The sequence below is a fragment of the Callithrix jacchus genome, chromosome 7 (genome assembly GCF_049354715.1).
Source record: "Callithrix jacchus isolate 240 chromosome 7, calJac240_pri, whole genome shotgun sequence".
Classification (NCBI taxonomy): Eukaryota; Metazoa; Chordata; class Mammalia; order Primates; family Cebidae; genus Callithrix; species Callithrix jacchus.
This window is the reverse complement of record NC_133508.1, coordinates 3771209-3790246: the sequence shown is the minus strand read 5'-3', so window position 1 is coordinate 3790246 and position 19038 is coordinate 3771209. Positions and strand designations below refer to the sequence as shown.

The window sequence follows — 19038 nt, the reverse complement described above, 5'->3', positions numbered from 1 at the left end:
TTGTCTGTTTGATACCCTGTCCCCTTTGTCAGACCCAAGGATCCATTTGGAGGCAATGGTGGTGGCCATCTGTGCTGCTAGAATGAGGCTCTTTTTTCATCAGTTACCTGTCTTTCCCATTCCAGAGATTCTTGGCTTAAGGGAGGCAGGTGCCTCACTCTTCTGGGCATATTGCCACCAGCTGGGTAGGTTTTAAAGCTTGGGCCAGGCTTTCAGGTAGGAGGATCTACAGGGGATTATGTTTTCTTGGAATTTTTTCCTCTATCCCCGGAGCACTGAAATTTTAACTTGGCTGTCCCCATTGGCTTGCTCTTGTGAACCCTCTACTTTAAGGGATTTACTCTTATCCTAAATGTCAGGCCAGCCAAAGCAAATGAGATTCAGCTTCATCTGAACAATAGGGAATGATGAATGGGCTGCTCTCCATTTCCTGGGGAAAACAAAATAGAAATCCATACTGAGGAGTGGAATTAGGATTTAGCACAGCGTTTTTCAGGTTTCGGAATACTCTTAACATGTACTTAGGCCTGTAGACATAGCCTCAATTTGGTGTGTGCCACTCACACTCTTTTAGGTTGTCTTGGGTCACACATGCTTTTGCTTTAAGTAAATAACAAGCTTGGAAAACCAAAGTCCTTCACCTTTGGACCAAATATAGGGGGGCCTGCTTTATAAAAATGTCCCACCTGGGAAAAGGAACCTCATATACCCAGAAATGACATGAGTGCGGCAGTTTTCTACCATGGCTTAATTTTCTCTTTGAAAATATTGGCAAAGATTAGTACAATTAGTGGTAAGACTGGGATGTTTTAACATCTCAAAACTATTTGGTGGCTAGAAGCACAGCATGAAAGTAGCCTTTGCAGGCCAAATACAAAAATCCTAGTTGAAACTTGGGCTCATAACTTGTCCCTTTCTCATGAGTGATCTTAATAAGTCACTCAAACTGCCTCTCTCTTTATTTGTCCTTAAACCAGGGGAAAGTAATATTTCTCTTCTCCCTAGCTCATGGCAAAATCATAAGCATAAAAGTAATTAATGGGTATGAAGATCTTAGAAGCATTGCAGTATCATAAAAATGAAAAAACGTGTGATATGGTAATAAATCCTCATTGATCTAGACAATTTTAATTTAGAATTTGATGCAGTACAGAAAGACACACTACTGAAGTTTACATTTGTACTATATGCGGAGAAGTAGTTTGCTAAGTAAATTGAAAGGATAAACAAATTTTAGAAGCACGTATATGCCAAATACATGTAATTAAAAGCTCATGAGTAATTATTTAAAATACGAGGTAGGAGATCTTCAAATTAATCCTCTACTGGCACAACCATACCTTAAAAAGATAATAATTTATATTCAATAAATTCAATAAGATATCATATTAGTCTTAGATATATGTTAGGGTTTTTAAATCCCTTTTCCCCATCTCCATTTTAGAACTTGGCTATAGTATAACCTTACAGTTATATTTTTGTTTTTCATTGAAGGGCAGAGGAATCTTGGGTCACATTTTAATGAAGGATGGATACCTTTAAACATGCAATGACTGTTGTTGCAAAACATGTGATGATAATAGAGAAAAAAGAGTATTTAATTCCCACAGGTGACATTTGAGTTGAGCTTTATAAATGAGTGAAATTTTAGTAGCAGTGATGGGAAAAGAACAGTTTTGTGGGAAAACATGAAAAGAAAGCTCGCAAGAGCCTGTTGTTTTCAGAAACTGCCAGACAGTTCAACCTTGTAGTATAGTATGATAACAAAAATAAAGAAAGAAAGAATAAAAGACAACTTTGAAAAACACACAGCATGACACTGATTTGTCTTTCAGTGCCATGTTGTGGAGTTTAAAATTTATTCCGAAGAGATCAAGAAAATTTGGATCTATTTAAGAAAAAGTATCTTATAATAAGACTTGCGATTTTGGAAAAGCTTCAGGTGAGACTTGAGAATAGTCTCAAACAGAGATTTGGAGTTAGGGTTAGGTGCGGGAAAGCAGCAAAGGAATCTGTGGCACACTCAGCTGATCAATTTTTGAGGTTAGATTAAAGAAACCCTAATATGAAGCCATTCATCAAAATAATGACATGGGGCCTAGTGGCTCACACCTGTAATCCCAACACTTTGAGAGGCTGAGGGGAGAGGATCACTTGAGCTCATGAGTTTGAGGCCAGCCTGGGAAACCAGCTGAGACCCTGTCTTTACAAAATAAAAACAAAAATTAGCTAGGTGTGGTGGCATGCACCTGTTGTCCCAGCTACTTAAAAGGATGAGGCAGAGAATCACTTGAGCCCAGGAGGCTGAGGTGGCAGTGAGCCCTGTTCGTGCCATGGCACTGCAGCCTGGGTAACAGAGTGAGACTCCGTCTTAAATAATAATAATAATATCTAAATTTTTTATTTCCTGTAATATGAAACTGATAATTGAGACTATATCTGTATATATGTAAACAGAGAATATATCTGTATAGATTTATAATGATAATTATATATAATAATTGAGAATATATAGATATAAACAGAGAATTTATCTGTATAGATTTTTTATTTACTCTATGTAACTGAGAAATAATTGAGAATATGTCTGTATAGAGCTAAAAATGTCGCTTGTGGTCAGTAAAATGAAGAATATTGTTTAAGAAGTATAGAGAATCACAGGAATAAGGGCTGAGAACACACCAAAAAGGCTGGTTAACAAGTGGGAGGCAAAGAGGAAGAGTCAGTGAAAGGATCCAGGAAAAAAGTCTCTAGGGGGAATTAAAAGCACGGGGTGTCTGGAATGTTACTGACACCAAGGGAAAAAACGCCTTTAGGAAAAAAGAAATAGTTTTTGTTTTCGAAGCTGTAGATACCACAGAGTCTGAATCCAATGAGGCTTAGGCCATTTGTATTTGATAAACATAAAAACATTTATGACCTTTGAAAGCAGTTTCAGGGGAGACAAAGAAAGGACAAAACGGATGGCATGGAGCAGAGAAAATAGTACAGGAATGCATGATAAGCACTGTGGAGAGCATGCATTTTCCTCTTAAAACCAAGTTTAGACAATGGAAGATATTTTGTACCAAGGACAAAGAAGGAAAATCAGAGAGGGGAGAACTAAAGACTGAAGAGAGTAAGAGATCAAAGATGGTTCATAAAGACAAGTCCTTCAGAAAGGAAGAGCAGAGGGTTTCATGTGCTCAGGTGCATGTGTGGATCTTGGAAAGAAAAATTGCTTTGAATTTCTTGGTGTTAGAAAAAATACATTGGTACTAAAACTATTGAGTTTTGAAGTAATGACCAAGGAAATTGGAGGAATTCTCATCAGTTGTACTTGTTTTCTTTCTTTAAAATGAGAGCTAATTGGTGGGAAGGGATGCAGAGAGGGTAGACTGGGCAACCAGGATGATTAAAAAATACTCAGACAGTGGAATGGGCAAGGGGATTAACTGGGGATTTAAAGAAATAGCGACAAGTAGCATTTAGCGCACAGCTGACGTGGAATCATGTGATGTCATTGTACTTTATTATCTATGCTGATTTTTTTAAAAGTAAGACATGTTCAGCATGAACATATGGAAAAGATTATGATACAAAGGGGAAATGTGTTAACCATAATACTACCAACTAAACATAAATGATCTTATATCTTAACGTACTGATTTATCTGTTATCCATCAATTTGTATACATGAGTGAGTGTATACTAATATGCTAATGGTTTTTTTAAATTTATATAAAAGTGATCTTATATTAGTGAGTGTCCTGGCAGGGAGAAAATGATGTGCTCATATGTGGTTATTGAGGAGAGTTTAAGAAAGTGTCCATTTATAACCATACTGGTAGAGTAACCAAGAAAAACTGGTCAATTATCCTAGGGCTAGTCACAGGTTGCGATGAGTGGGAGGCCTTAGGTAGTAGTGTAGAGCTTTCAAGAAACTTGTAAGACCCATGCTTTAGAGAAGGTCATTTAGTAGAAGCCTTGGCCACTGGTAGTGATGCAGCCACTGCTGACCTATGCTTCTGGGAAGAAGAGCTGAGGATATAAGTATTCTAAGCGATTTCTCCTCCTACCTTCTCATCTCCTGCTGATGCCCCATATTGGCTGACTCGAAAGAGAATTGAGAGGACAAGTGATCCTGGATGATGCAGTCCATGGAGGTTGTCTCTGGCAGGGCAGAGCTGGGTGGAGCAGATCTGGAGGGGACACAACAGAGAGGCAACAAATGCCCATGATTTTTAGGATTGGGATTTAGCATCCCTGAAGCAGAACCAAACAGCGGATGGTTGAAAATTGACCTCATGTCTTAAATCAGAAAATAAGGCAGATTTTTTTTTTTTAAGTCTAAGACAAGAAAATCTAGGGCACTCAGAGATGAGCTTGAATAATTTAGATCATAGATCACCATTGTTCAAGAGACAAGTGTTCAATAAGACCAGCAACTTTTTTTTTCTCATTGTCGTTAAGCGTAGGGAGTTGCAGTAGCCTGCTGGATCTAGGGGCTCCTTCCTGGAAAATTTCCAGGATTATTTGGAAGCAAAAATAAAGGCAACTCTGATTTGAAGTCATTAAAATATCCTAGATTAAACAGAAGTAAGACCCTGAGTATTGCTATAGATGTACTTTTTTTCATATTTTTACTTTTCTGAATCAAAATAGGTCTTTTAATAAAAACAAAATAGGTCTTATAATATAATAAAAATAAAAATGTTTTTTTCTTTTCCAAAATTAGTTTTTATATTTGTATTTCCTCTTACAATCAAAGACACTTTACCATGTAGGAAGTAAGGTGTGGTGAGAATTTATAAAAAAGACAAACCTCAAATTCTGAGGTTGACATCATAATTACTAAAACAAACTTTCAAAATGCATCTGAATATTCTTTCGGCAGGTGCTTATTGATGTAAATTGAATGGAAGACGAAGCAAGCACATTGCCATTTAAATCTTAATCAAGACATAAACGTTAGTCCCGTCTTTCAGAGTTCTCAATAAAAGGGACAAAACCAAGCAAGACAAGGGGAAAAATTAAGAAGCAGTTTTGCTCAGTTTTTAATTTATCACTTGCAGCCCAAATGAGAAGATGAGGAAAGGGGATAAAGAGGAGTTCCCTTAAGCGTCACCGGGGGCATTTTTGAAACTGCATCAATTCTATCTGTACCGTCACCATCCACTGCCCTACTATCTACAGCCTAACCCCACAGGTTTCGGGAGACTCCATGCATCTATTAGAAACACAAAGCATTCTTGCTAAGGGAACTCAGTGTAAAAGGACAGTGTTGGAAATAGTCTCTATTTGGGACAGAAACCTTCCTTTGAAGTCCACTAGGAATTGTGGGGTAGATGTCATAATTCTAGTCTCCTAACCTTATCAGGTTTCCTCCTCCTATTCCAAATACTGGGAAACTGGCAGGTTTTATGGCTGCCTTACATAAATCCTGGTAGTTTATCCAGTATGATGGTTTGGTCGTAGACTTTAAGTAGCTTTAGAAGATACCTGTGCCAGTCTCTTATATCCAAAGTGTAAATGACTTACGCTTAATAAAAAATATATTCAGAATCATTGTAAACACTGCTTTATTCAAGGCTCTACGGTTACAGAGATAAAATATGCAGTGTTTCCCTACCAAAGAATTTACATTCTGTTATTAGAAGCAGTTATGTAAATAAATAAATGTCACACAGTGTACCACATGCTGTAGTTCCAGCAGAGTTCAAAGTACTCTAGGAGAGAAAAAAGCAGGAAAGGTCTGACTTTAGGAAGAAGTCAGCAGCAGCTTCTTCAATGAGATGACATAAATTGAGTCCTAAGGAACTTCAGTGAAGTAGGATTTTTAGTCTCTAAGTCTAAGTATATATTAGATTTTCTTGTTTCTCTTGTACACTGGTAAAAATTCTTATTCAGAGTTTTTTTTGAAAAAAAAAATCAGAAAATTACTCTAAAAGCATTTTCATATAAATAATTGCATAATATGTTTTTATTTGTATTTAAGCCACTTTAATATAAATAACCTAGACACAGGCCCACTAATAACAGAGAATGGAAACATCTTGAAAAGCATTGCAATTTTATGTATTATATTTAACACCCCTGAATTGGAAATTTATGTGCAAAAGTATTATATTAGGACTTGTGAATGTATATACAGGCACAGAGATTGTGAATCCTGTGTGCTTTACATGTGAGTAAGGGAGACATACACACCCAGGAATAAAATCTGTATCCAGAGTAGTCTGAGAGGATACTTACATGTAGGCACAGAAGAACTACAATCTGGTAAGGAGAAGGAAGTGAATGCTACGAAGGAGAACGTAAACGTTTCTTGGAGGGAGTGAAGATTTCTTTTCACATTCACATTGAATTGTTTTCTCAAACATAGTGTAAATGGTTCTCATCTGCATGTGTCCAGGATCAACTGTGAAAGACCACACATTTATCAATGGATTATACATGGCAATGTGTGCAACCTTAAGAAATGCAAGGATGCCATGGTCCCACGCTGGGATCAATATGGCCTTGACCTCGATGAACCATGGAATCTGGCTACACTAGGGTGCCAAGTCACACAGATAGGCCACAGCCATTAGGAGTGAGGAGAAACCCAGGTCTTTATGAAGTATGCATAATTTGCAAATTATTTTATCTACTCTAAAACTTCTACTAACTTATACCAGAATGAATGGGTGCAAATCTCTCAGCAGATACAATATTTTTTTTCTTGCTGGCATCAAGTGAAGAGGATGAGAGAGTATCAGATGTGATGACTGCTACTAGTTGGCTGAAATAAAGAATGCTGAGGCTTAGGTTTGTCCAAGTCTTGGGTTTCTGCCCAAACCTATTTATAAGCATTAGTAGGAAATGTAGAGGCTATGTTTCTCAGACAACTGGAATTACTAGACTAAGTATTAGCTACCATATGACGCTACGAATGTCAAATCTTAACAGTATCCTCAATTGTAAAATGGATTCAGTTGGTCTGTCAATGTTCAAGGAGTAGATTAAAAATCTCTGAACACAGTGACTTTTAGAGACAGCAAGTAGAAAGTGCCATATAATCCTAAATAATCTTATTAAATTTCAAGATGCTGTGGCAAATGGTACCAGATAAATGCTTAGTACATTAGGGCCTATTTGCTTTGCATTTAACTTCAAGAAAATACAGTTTTTGAAATAATTTTGTTTTTATACACTATAGCTTCTAAAGAGCCATAAATCTTGTTTGTGTCTCTGAGGCTCAATGAAACTCTTGATTAAAATGAAATGTATCATCTGGCTTCTGTGTTGATTGTACATGAGCAAAGAAAGAGAGTAGATTCTCCAGAATGCAAAAAATATGTGAGATGTGGTTGCATTTTTCTAATGCAAAATTTTGTTGCCAGTTTTCTTAAGATATGAAAGTATTGTTTCCTATAAAAACTCAGTAGGGTAGCCTTCTAGTGTCTGGAATGGAAAAACACAATTAGAAAAGGCAGAGTTATAAAAATAAATATGCAATTATATTCACCAAATCTGTTAGCAAATATTGTCCACTGGACCTAGTTTACCACTGTGGAGACAATGAAGCTGTGTTTAACTGCAAGACACCCATGTGTCTAATAAAGAAGAGAGATGATGGATTTCCTTTGGATACTTTTTTGAAATAAGTAGTGAGTGTAGTTGCCACAAATGGTAGTTGTCATGGAATGCCACCTGTAACTACAGTGAGTAAATGAGAAATGAGTCTTTGCTATATTTAGCCATTGAAGTATAGGGGCTTTTTGTTTCTATAGCATAGTTCTGCCTATAGTGACCAATACATCACCACTAAACTAATTTTTTCTTTTCATTAGAAGATGAAATCAACAGATTTTAATTGCTTACATTAGGCATGCAATTATTTTCTTGTCCCCTTCAAAATTTAAACGAGGAAAGAAAAGATGAATGTTCCCCAAATTTTCCGATTCATTTTCTCTCGTTTTTGGAAATGATGCTTGCTTGCTTATTCATGGTTCTATAGAGAGGTCCCCAATACCTCCTTAAAACCCAAGTTTCACATAGTGGCTTCCTGGACAGAACTGTAGGGACTGCTGGGAAACTCTGCCATTCACCTCCATTCTCAAGGACCTTGTAGACACTAAAGAATGCCACCTTCAGGTAGAGAGAGGAATAGCATGAACAGGGCCATTGTCACAGGGGTGTCACCTGTACAAAAACACAGGGTCCACCTAGAAGAGGCCCTTGAATGCCTAAATGCTCTGCTTTCACCATTTTGAAATCCTCGCTAATTTGCAAACAAGAGGATGTGCATTTTCAGTCTGCACTAGGACCTGAAAATGATGTAGCTGGCCCTGATTTAGGGCAATAGTTTGCAATCATCGGCACTGCATTTTCTATGGCATACAGGACACGTTAACATCTTTGACAGATCTCTGTCTCTGTTTCCAGAGATGTTGGCTGCATTTTGATATAAGGGAGCAAATTATCATCTGCTATGAAGAGGGTAGAGAACGTGAGGTTCATAGATCCTGTAGAGGCTCACTTCATCACTGGTAGTTCCAGCCTCAAGGGGAAAGAAGGGACTAATATCCACCTTGCATTTGGAAGTGCCAAGGCCTAGAAATACAGATACAAATAGACTTCAGGGACCCCACAATATGGGATTTCTTTAAGTTTTACCATTAGTGAGTACAGTATCCCTCCCACCTGGGCTCCATAGCATGTCAAGCTGCCAACTCAGGAACCTCATATTGGAGCCCACCAATAAGTAGTGGAGCCAGTATGAAATATGCACAGTGAATTGATAATCATTGTCAACAAGAAACGAAGTTACTACAAGCCTTACTTTTACTAGACCAAGTGCATTTAAAATGGTTTGTTGTTTTCAACTCCATGTGAGTTTCTGCTAACTGTGTAGCCTCAAACTCACATGTTCAATGCATTAGATAGGTCCATCTGTTAAATAAAAGAAGATCTATCCAGGTTGCCACGAGACATTAAGTTTCATTCTGAATCCTACTCACATAGAGCTCTCTACATCAGATTTATCTCTACTCCTCCCCTTCCCACTCTCCCTCTATCCTTACCCAAAATGTTTTGCATTTCATCTAAATATTTTGTCTCTCCCAATAAATAATAAAAACATCAAAGGTATTAATATCTCCTGGTAGCCCACTTACTGAAGAGTGGGCATTCAGTGAATGAAACTTTCCATTGTCAACTTAGAAAACTGAGTTAATAAACAGTGAAATAAATCTATGAAAGTTTGGCAGTAAAAAAATACAACTCCGTTGCCAAGTCAACCCTGTATTTCTTTAAATATTCCATACATCTGAACCTAAGAATAAATCCTACTTGTTAAACAAAGTGCACTTAATAACTTTAAGGAGAGAGAGGGGTAAATATTTTAGACAACGGAACAAAGGGTGGCCATCTGCCCATTAGTAGTTACTAAGCAAAAGACGAAGGAAGGAAGAGCTGAACAAACATGACTGTTTTCACTGGGCAGCTACAACTAATAATAGTGATGAATATTCTATAGTATACCACGCAACAGAAGCATTGTTAAGTGTTTTCCGCATATTATCTCAATAATCTTCAGAGCAATCCTAAGAACAAGGCAATATAATTATCCTATGAGGAAACCGATATACAGAGAGGCTCAGTAATCTGGTTATTGGTAGAAATAAGATTTAAAACTGGTTATTGGTAGAAACAGGTTTTAAAACTAAGCAGTTTTCTTCAGTTTGTTATCTTAACCACTGGGCAACGCTATCTGGGTGGATTTTGTTGTTGTCAAACTATTCCCTGTCCTTTCCTACCAGGTCCATTCCTGTAACATCATCGTATGTCTCTCCTCACTGAAGCCACACTGGCCACATGGCTTGCTTTGGAATGGGAGGGATATGTGACACACCATCATATTGTTTCTAAAACTGCATTTTTCTTCTTCTTAAATACAAGCAGTGCCTTAAAGAAAAACTGTATCTTCATCAAGATTGGGTCCCAGAATAAAATTCAAAGCTAACTTATGATAAACTTCTAATGTTAGAAAACAAAATATTTAAAAAAAAAAAGAAAACAAAATGTTTCTTTGTTTTAAGGTACTGAAATGTAGAGGATATTTATTATGATACCATAACTTAAGTAATGCACTGCATGTTTTAACTGCATAAATTTTTACAAGATTTGCTAAAATTTTACTACATTTCACTGCATAAAATCAATGGACAATTCTATGTTCTGTGTGTTATATCCAGTCTGTAGAAATATTATTTAATGCATAGAGATTAACACGGAGTCCTCGGAAGGGGAAAACAGATGGTATAATATGAAGAAGAGTGGACCAGAAGTCATAAATCAAAAATCTGACTTGAATCAATTGTATAACTTTGGGCAACTCACTTAACCTCTCTAATTTTTGGTTTAGCCATCTGTAAAATGAGAATGCCTCATAAGAAAGGCCTTTTGGAAACATTTTAGCTTTAAAATTACATAAATAGCAGACACAGTGCAATGCCAATAAAAATCCCAGTAAGCTATATTGTGGAAAATAACAAACTGATTATAAAGTTTCGATCATATGGCAAAAGACCCATAATAGCCTCTATATTGAAAAAGTTAGAGAATTGACACTACCCAGCTTCAAGATTTGCTAAATACCTACAGTAATCAAGGTAGCGTGGCACTAGTAAGAGAATAGATATATGGGACAATAGTATAGAGTAGACAGTCTGGAAACAGATTCAGTGAACTATAATCAACTGATCCTTGAAAAGGAGCAAAGGCAATTCAACAGAGAAAATGTAGTCTTTAAAGTGATGCTGGGACAATTGAACATTCATATGCAAAAACACGAGTGCTAGAAAGAGAGCTGACATTTGTCACAAAAATTAACTCAAAATGAATCATAGACCTAAGAGTAAAATGCAAGATTGTGAAACTTCTGTAAGAAAACAAGAGAAAATCTAGCTGAATTTGGGTTTGGTAATGAGTTCTTAAATAGAATACCAAAAGCATGACCCAGGAAAGAAAATATTTCTAAGTTGGGGTTAATTAATTAAAAACTTCTGCCGTGAAAAATAAACTATGAAGAAAATTTTACAAGCCACAGACTAGGAGAAAATGTTTGTGGAAAAAATATCTGATAAAGGACTTGTGTCCAAAATATACAAACCACTCATAAAACTCAAAAAATAGCTGGAGTAATTAGGCAAGAAAAAGAAATAAAAGGCACCAAAATAAAAAATAAAGAATGAAAATTATCTCTGTTCACAGATAACACGACCTTATGTAGAAAGCTCTAATGCTTCACCAAAAGTAAAAACTATTGGAACAAATAAACTTTAATAAAGTCGCACTATATAAAATAAACACACAAAAATCAGTGTTTCTATATACTAACAATGAACAATGTAAAAATAAATAAACATTTAAATTTACAATAGCTTCAAAAATAATGAAGTACCATACTTAAAAATAAAGCAAGGAGGTCCAAGATTTATACACTGAAAACTACAAAACATTTCTGAAAGAAAGAAGAGATAAATTAATGGAAAGATATTCCATGTTCACGGATTGCAAGACAGTATTTTTAAAAGGTCAATACAATTGGGAGGCCGAAGCGGGTGGATCACGAGGTCAACAGATCGAGACCATCTTGGTCAACATGGTGAAACCCCGTCTCTACTAAAAATACAAAAAAAATTAGCTGGGCATGGTGGCGCGTGCCTGTAATCCCAGCTACTTAGGAGGCTGAGGCAGGAGAATTGCCTGAACCCAGGAGGCGGAGGTTGCAGTGAGCCGAGATCGCGCCATTGCACTCCAGTCTGGGTAACAAGAGCGAAACTCTGTCTCAAAAAAAAAAAAAAAGGTCATTACTACTTAAAACCATCTATAAATTTAATAAAATTTTCATCAAAATTCTAACTGCATTTTATTTTTTTTGCAGAAATAAAAAAAATCTAAAATTCCTATAGACTCTCAAGGGACCCCAAATTGTGAAAACAATCTTGAAAAAGAAAAACTTGAAGGATTTGTGATTCTGATTTAAAAATGTATTACAATTTGACTGTAATTAAAATATGATAGTATGGGCATATCAACAGACATATAGATGGATGGAATAAAATAGAGAGCACAGTATAGTCCCAGCTACTCAGGAGGCTGGGGCTAGAGGATTGTTTGAACCTGGGAGGCGGAGGTTGCAGTGCACTGAGAACGCACCACTGCACTCCAGTCTGGATGACAAAGTGAGAACCCATCTCAAAAAAATAAATCAATATTAGACAGCCCAGAAATAAACTCTTACATATAGTCAAATGACTTTTGATAAGGGAGTCAAGACCTTTCAAAGGGGAAAGTACAGTCTCTCAAGGAATGGTATTGGGAAAATTAAATATTCACATAAAAAAATAAAGTTGAACCATCACCTTACACCACATATAAGAATTAATGTTTTTTGTGGCAAGAGGAGCTAAAATCTACTCAAATATGAAAAAAACTGAATACATTACATTATTATGACTATAGATCCTCATATTGTATATTTTATCTTTATACCTGTTCATCTTACATATCTACAATACCATCATGTTGTATGCCTTAGATATACCCAATAAATTCTTTTTAAAAATTAACTCAAAATGAATAAAAACCTAGAGACCCATAGCTACAAAATCCTTAGAAGAGCATATAAGGAAAAAGCTTCGTGATACTGGATTTGGCAGGAATTTCTTGACTATGACACCAAAAGCACAAGCAATAAAATTCAACAAATTGGACGTCATCAGAATTTAATTGCATCAAAGGACACAATCAGTGGAGTGAAAAAACAACATACAGAATGGAAGAAAATATTTACAAATCACATATCTAACAAGGGGCTAATGTTTAGAATCTATAAAGAACTCCTATATCTCAACAAGATACAATCAGCATGTTCAAAATGATCAAAAAATGGGTCAAGTACTTGAATAGACCTTTCTTCAAAGATGATCTACAAATGGATCATTAGCAAATAAAAATGATCACATTACTAGTCATGATAAAAATGCAAATCAATACCACAATGCGGTCACTTCACACCCATTTGGATGACTATGACAGTGATGATTTCTGCAAACAAACAATGAAAAACAAAATAAGTTGGCAAGAATGTGGAGAAATAGGAACCCTTTTGCATGGCTGTTGGGAATGCAAAATTGTGTAGGCTGATGCTTCAAAATTTAAGAATGAAATAACTATGTGATCCAGTGAATTCACTTCTGAGTACATACCCAAAGTAATCGAAAGCAGGGACTTGGAGAGATGCTTGCACTCTCATGTTTAGAGAAGCATTACTCACAGTAGCCAAAATGTAGAAGAAACCCCAGCATCCATAATGGAAGAATGGATCAACAGAATGTGGCCCTATACACACAAGAGAGTATTACTCAGCCTCATAAAGGAAGGACATTCTGACACATGCAAGTGTGAATGTTAAGGGTATTATGCTAAGTTTAGCAAACCAATTACGAAAAGTCAAAACATAGTATGAACCTACTTACACGAAGTGTCTAAAGCAGTCAGATTCATGGAAACTTTAGTAGAATGGTGTGGCCAGGGATGGGGTAAGGAGGAAGCAGGAGTTTGCTCTTTATTGGATATCGAGTTTCAATTTTACATGACGAAAAGGTTCTAGAGACTGGTTGCACAGCTATGTAAATAAACTTAATCCTACTAAACTGGATACTTAGAATGATTAAGAGAGTAGTTTTATATGTTTTTTGACCACAATTTTAAACAAACAAAACAAGAAAAGAACAAATGACCCAGTTAAGAAATGGATTAAGTTCTGAGCAGAAAACACCCCACAAAAGAAGATACACAGACAACAAATTAGCATATAAAAATGTGTTCAACTTCATTTGCCATTAAGGAATTGCAAATTAAAAGAAAAATGAGATACCTCTGCAATGATTAGAATGGACAAAATAAAATAAGCTGACAATATGAATTTCTGATGAGAATATGGAGTGAGAACTCTCATTCATTACTGGTAGAAATGCAATATGATGCATCGGCTTTGAAATACATTTGTTTTGCTCATTCTTTGCAAAGACAAGCATAGTCTTATCAAACAATCCAGCAATCACATTTCTAGGTGTTTATACGATTCAGTGGAAAACTTACTTCCACATCAAAACTCTAAAAATGAATGCTTATGGCATTCTTATTCATAATCAACAAAACCAGAAGCAAATATGATTTTCTTCAATAGGTGAATAGATACACAAAGTAGAGTACACTTCTGCAATAAAATACTATTCTGCAATAAAAAGAAATGAGTTACAATGCCACAGAAGAACAGAATTCGTTTTAAATGCATATTGCTAAGTTGTAACAAAGCCAGTTTCAAAGTGTTACATCCTGAATAATTGCAGGGATGTGACTCTGGGAAAGACAAAACTATACAGACAGCATAAAATCAACGGTTGTCAGGGCTTTGGAGAACAGAGGTAAGGACTGCGCAAGGAATTTTTAGGGTCGTCAGACTATTTGGTGAGATAATGAAATGGCTAACAGGACAATATACATTGTCAAAATCAATAGAACTTTATAGCACAAAGAGTAAACCTTAACATATGCACATTTTAAAAATAGGATGTCTGGGCATTCCAAGAAGGAATGCAAACTGTCTCGAGAGAATCGAATCAAATGTGTGAAACAGCATTAGTTAAGGGGACGTGAGAGAAAAGGACCAACCTAACTAACAAACCTGTAAGACTGGAGCCAAAAGAACTGCACATAAGCACTGTGCTTTCGTTGATAAAGTAGTTTTCCAAGGTAGGACCAGGGAGTTGGTTAACAATTCTGACTCTGCCATACATGCGTCCTAGAACTGAAAGGTTAAGTAGATGGTGAGTGGTGCCAGGCAAGTTTGTTATTTTGGAGTGGGAATTTGGAGATAGGCAAGGGAACAAGGCTGGAATGACCCACACTGGAATGGATTAGGGTTGGAGACAAGGGTGTGTTCATATTTTGCTTAATTTAGGTACAGATGGTTACAGATAGAAATATTTACAGATTGTGGGTATACTTAGATTAATATACACACATGTATTTTCTTGTCGTCAGCTGAGAAAGCCCATTAGAAATGGCACTCCAGTAGCAACAAGCAGTCCTAGCACCAAAACCCTGATTTCCAATTCTAATTCTCCAGTGAAATGAACCAGTGCTTCTTAGAGAAATGTCTAGCACTAAAACTAGGCAAGATGACCCTGGAACATCTTGTACTGCCAGAAAGTAAAGAAATGATCTACACATACCACACAGACACACACAGTGATGGGAATACATCAAAGAACCCAGAAGCCAGTGGAAAGACCTCCCAGTGGCCAAAGTTGAGACAATTTGGATGACAAAACAAAGTAGCATTAGACTATGATACAAAATACAGAATGTCCAAGAGTCCACACCAATATGCATAAATGATTAAAGAAAGAAAGAAGTTTAGCAGAAGAAAATCTCATATGCAGAAGCATTTCAAATACTTTATTTAGACACCCTTATCTTCATGTAAGGATGTGAATGTAGATCCTTACTCTTCAGATGAGATTGGGCATGTTCAGGGTAGTATGGCCACAGACAAAATCCTCACTCTTCAGTTTGTGGGTTGTGCACAGTGAGTTCCTTTCAACGTGTATAATATAGTGAAGGAGAAAATCGAGTAATTTTCCAGTGAAGAAGCCTGACACACACAACCTCAGCCAGGTGTTCAAAAGGTCAACCTCAGCAATAATATGTGATGATGGGGGTGTGTAGCTGTGATGTGATATGATGAAAGACACAACTTTATCTTGGAGATCTTTCTCCCCATAACCTGTATCCCAATCTAATTATGAGAAAATATCAAACAGATTCCAATAGAAGAACTTCTTACAAAGTTCTTCTATTGGAAGGAGTTCAAAGTCCAGAACTCCTCAAAACTCTCCAAGTCATCAAATACAAGAAGACAGAGAAACTGTCACAACCCAGAAAAGCCTAAGGAGACATGACATATAACGTGATCGTCGGGACGGGATCCCGGAAGAGAAAAAAGCTTTAGATAAAAACTAAGGGAATCCGAATAATGTATGAATTTTCATTAATCACAATGTATCAATATCAGTTTGTTAATTATAACAAAGGAACCATACTGATGTAGGATATTAGTGTAAACCCTGAAAATTTGGACAGGTCTCAGTTAATTTAGAAAGTTTATTTTGCCAAGGTTAAGACAAGCACCCGGGACACAGCCTCAGGAAGTCCTGATGACGTGTGCCCAAGGTGGCCAGAGCACACAGCTTGGTTTTATGCATTTTAGGGAGAGATGAGACATCATTCATCACATGTAAAATGAACATTGGTTTGGTCTAGAAAGGTAGGACAACTCGTAGCAAAAGCAGGAAGCAAAAACTGAAAGCAGCGGGGAGGGGCTTCCAGGTCACAGATAGGTGAGAGACAGATGGTTGCATTATTTTGAGTTTCTGATTAGCCTTTCCAAAGGAGACAATCAGATATGCATTTATCTTAGTGAGCAGAGGGATGACTTTGAAAAGAATGTGAGGTGGGTTTGCCATGAGCCGTTCCCAGCTTAGATTTTCCCTTTAGCTTAGTGATCTTGGGGACCCAAGATACTTTCCTTTTTCCATCAGTAATGGGGATCACTGTATGCAAAGCTTTTGGGAGCCCTCTGTACTAACTTCTCTTAATTTTTCTGTCAATCTAAAACTATTCACAAACATTGCAGTTAAGCTGGAAAGGAAGATAAACTCCACAGAAAGATGATAATTATGTATGATTTATTTTTCACATTCCAAAACTTGCTCTTATTCACATTGTGAACATATGATAGGAAATTACCTGAAACTTTTGAAATCATCCAAGGCAATTCTATATTATTTTCTCCTGAATCTGATGGGCAGGAGTTCTCTTCGAGTCAATCTAAACATTTTTAAGAAAAAGTGTTACTTTAAAAACAGGACAATTCTTAACAATGTAAAAGTTATCAAAATTTTATCTATAAATTAAACTAACCCAGCAAGAAAACATGTAAATTTTCTCCCTCTAAATATCTGAAAACTGCATTAGTCAATTCATAAGTCTCTTGCCTCGGTCTCACCTCTTCCATTTCTTTACCTAAGTGGAAAATCTGGAAGTTCAGTGTTTGAAATATTGGCATCTAACAGCTAAAAATTCCTCAGCACAACCACTTGTATACATATGCGCTGGGAACTTCATGACAAAATTTAAAAATAGGGCCACAATTGTGAATCTATTGTTAACCTCAGTAGCTTCTGACAGTGGCTTTCCTCCCTTTAGGGATGGCAGTTTCCTAGCAGTCAGATGCACCTGTTCTACCAAATTTATTATTTCAAATCCAGGACTTTATGAAAATAAATTTGTATATTGTCAGGCTTAAAAGTAAGTAAGTAAAAAATCCCCTTGTTTCCAATGTGCTTTGTTTCTAATATATTGGTCAAAAAGAACATTTTCTTTCTTTTTTTTTTTTTTTTTTTTGAGACGGAGTCTCGCTCTGGTTACCCAGGCTGGAGTGCAATGGCGCCATCTCGGCTCACCGCAACCTCCGCTCCTGGGTTCAGGCAATTCTCCTGCCTCAGCCTCCTGAGCAGCTGGGATTACAGGCACGCGCCACCATGCCCAGCCAATTTTTTGTATTTTTAGTAGAGACGAGGTTTCACCATGTTGACAGGGATGGTCTCAATCTCTTGACCTCGTCATCCACCCGCCTCGGCCTCCCAAAGTGCTGGGATTACAGAACATTTTCTTTTTATACTTGCAATCCCTGATTATTGCTTTTGTAGGAGCTATGTTTTATTCAGAAGATTGTGAATGTGGTTTGATATATTCTGTTTTGCTAAGTTAATATCAGGTTCTAAAAAGAGACATATTAGTTCTGATTCTCTGTGTATACATAATGACCAGATAAAAGACAGTTCACTTAATAGGGAAAGTCAGGCTTTAGCTTTTTGCCATTTTGTAATTTCTTTTTAAATTGGTGTCACTAGATAGAAAGTGAGCGCTCCACTCATCTCTGTAGGGACTAATGTAAATTGTGCTTTTATATCAGTTGCGCATCACGTTTTTCTAAAAATTATATTTGGAAGAGAGCCAGGTAGATGGAGGGAAGGCCTGAAATTTAGACGCAGGACCTCCTGCCTTGAGTCCCAGCTCAAGCATTTGCTAATTGGATATGTGTGGATGTCTCAAATCTTAGCCTCTCCAGTTACAAAAATTAAAAGAGAATGAAACTTAGTGGGCTGATCTGAGCATAAATTGAAATTATGCATAATCAGAGCATCTCTCAGTGTGGGACACATAATAGTTTCTTAATACATATTAATTTTATATCTACATTAAACTTAGGAGGACTCTTTTTTGATAGCTAAGAAATATGGCTAAGGGATAGAAGGAAGGAAGAAAATTATAGTGTGTATCTGAAAAGGATAATTAGTAGAAAAGTAAAATGAAAACTCTGGGCCCTAAAGGGGCTGATTTGAATTCTATAAAAAGTATTGTTGTAAGACCCTGAAGTACGGGTGGAGGAAGGAAAAGGAAGAGTGCATATATATATATATATATATATATATATATATATATATAAAATTTCAAGGATATTTGTTTTGATATTATTTGAAATAACTAACATTGGAAACAATTTGGCTACTTAAGTAAATGATGGTATATATGTAAGATAAAATTCTTAAAGTTGTGTGGCAGAAAACGTTCAGAAAAAGAGATGTTACATCACAGACTGGGAGAAAACATTCATAATACAAGGAAGTAGCATTTCTTTATAAAAAAATTTATGCCAATCAACTAATAAAAATATAATGATAGAAAGACCTTCACATTGAGTATCTTCTCAACCTTATTAATAGGAATATGCAAAATAAAATTATAATGTAATATTACTACATACATACAAGAATACCTAAAATTGAAAAAGGAACGGTATCAAGGTGAGCAGGAAGAAAGAACAACTATACACTCATACACTACTGGTTGAGTATAAAATGATATAAACTCTTAGGA

The 19038-nt window shown here is 36.4% G+C and overlaps 1 long non-coding RNA gene across 1 annotated transcript; it reads right to left on the bottom strand.

Moving 5' to 3' along the window:
• Positions 1 to 3737: 3737 nt before the first annotated feature.
• Positions 3738 to 16921, bottom strand: LOC118155231 (uncharacterized). The gene is made up of 3 exons (XR_004745418.1): positions 16846 to 16921; positions 6235 to 6400; positions 3738 to 4181 (listed from the first exon to the last, which is right to left on the bottom strand). It is a non-coding gene; the product is annotated as an uncharacterized LOC118155231 (long non-coding RNA).
• Positions 16922 to 19038: the final 2117 nt, after the last annotated feature.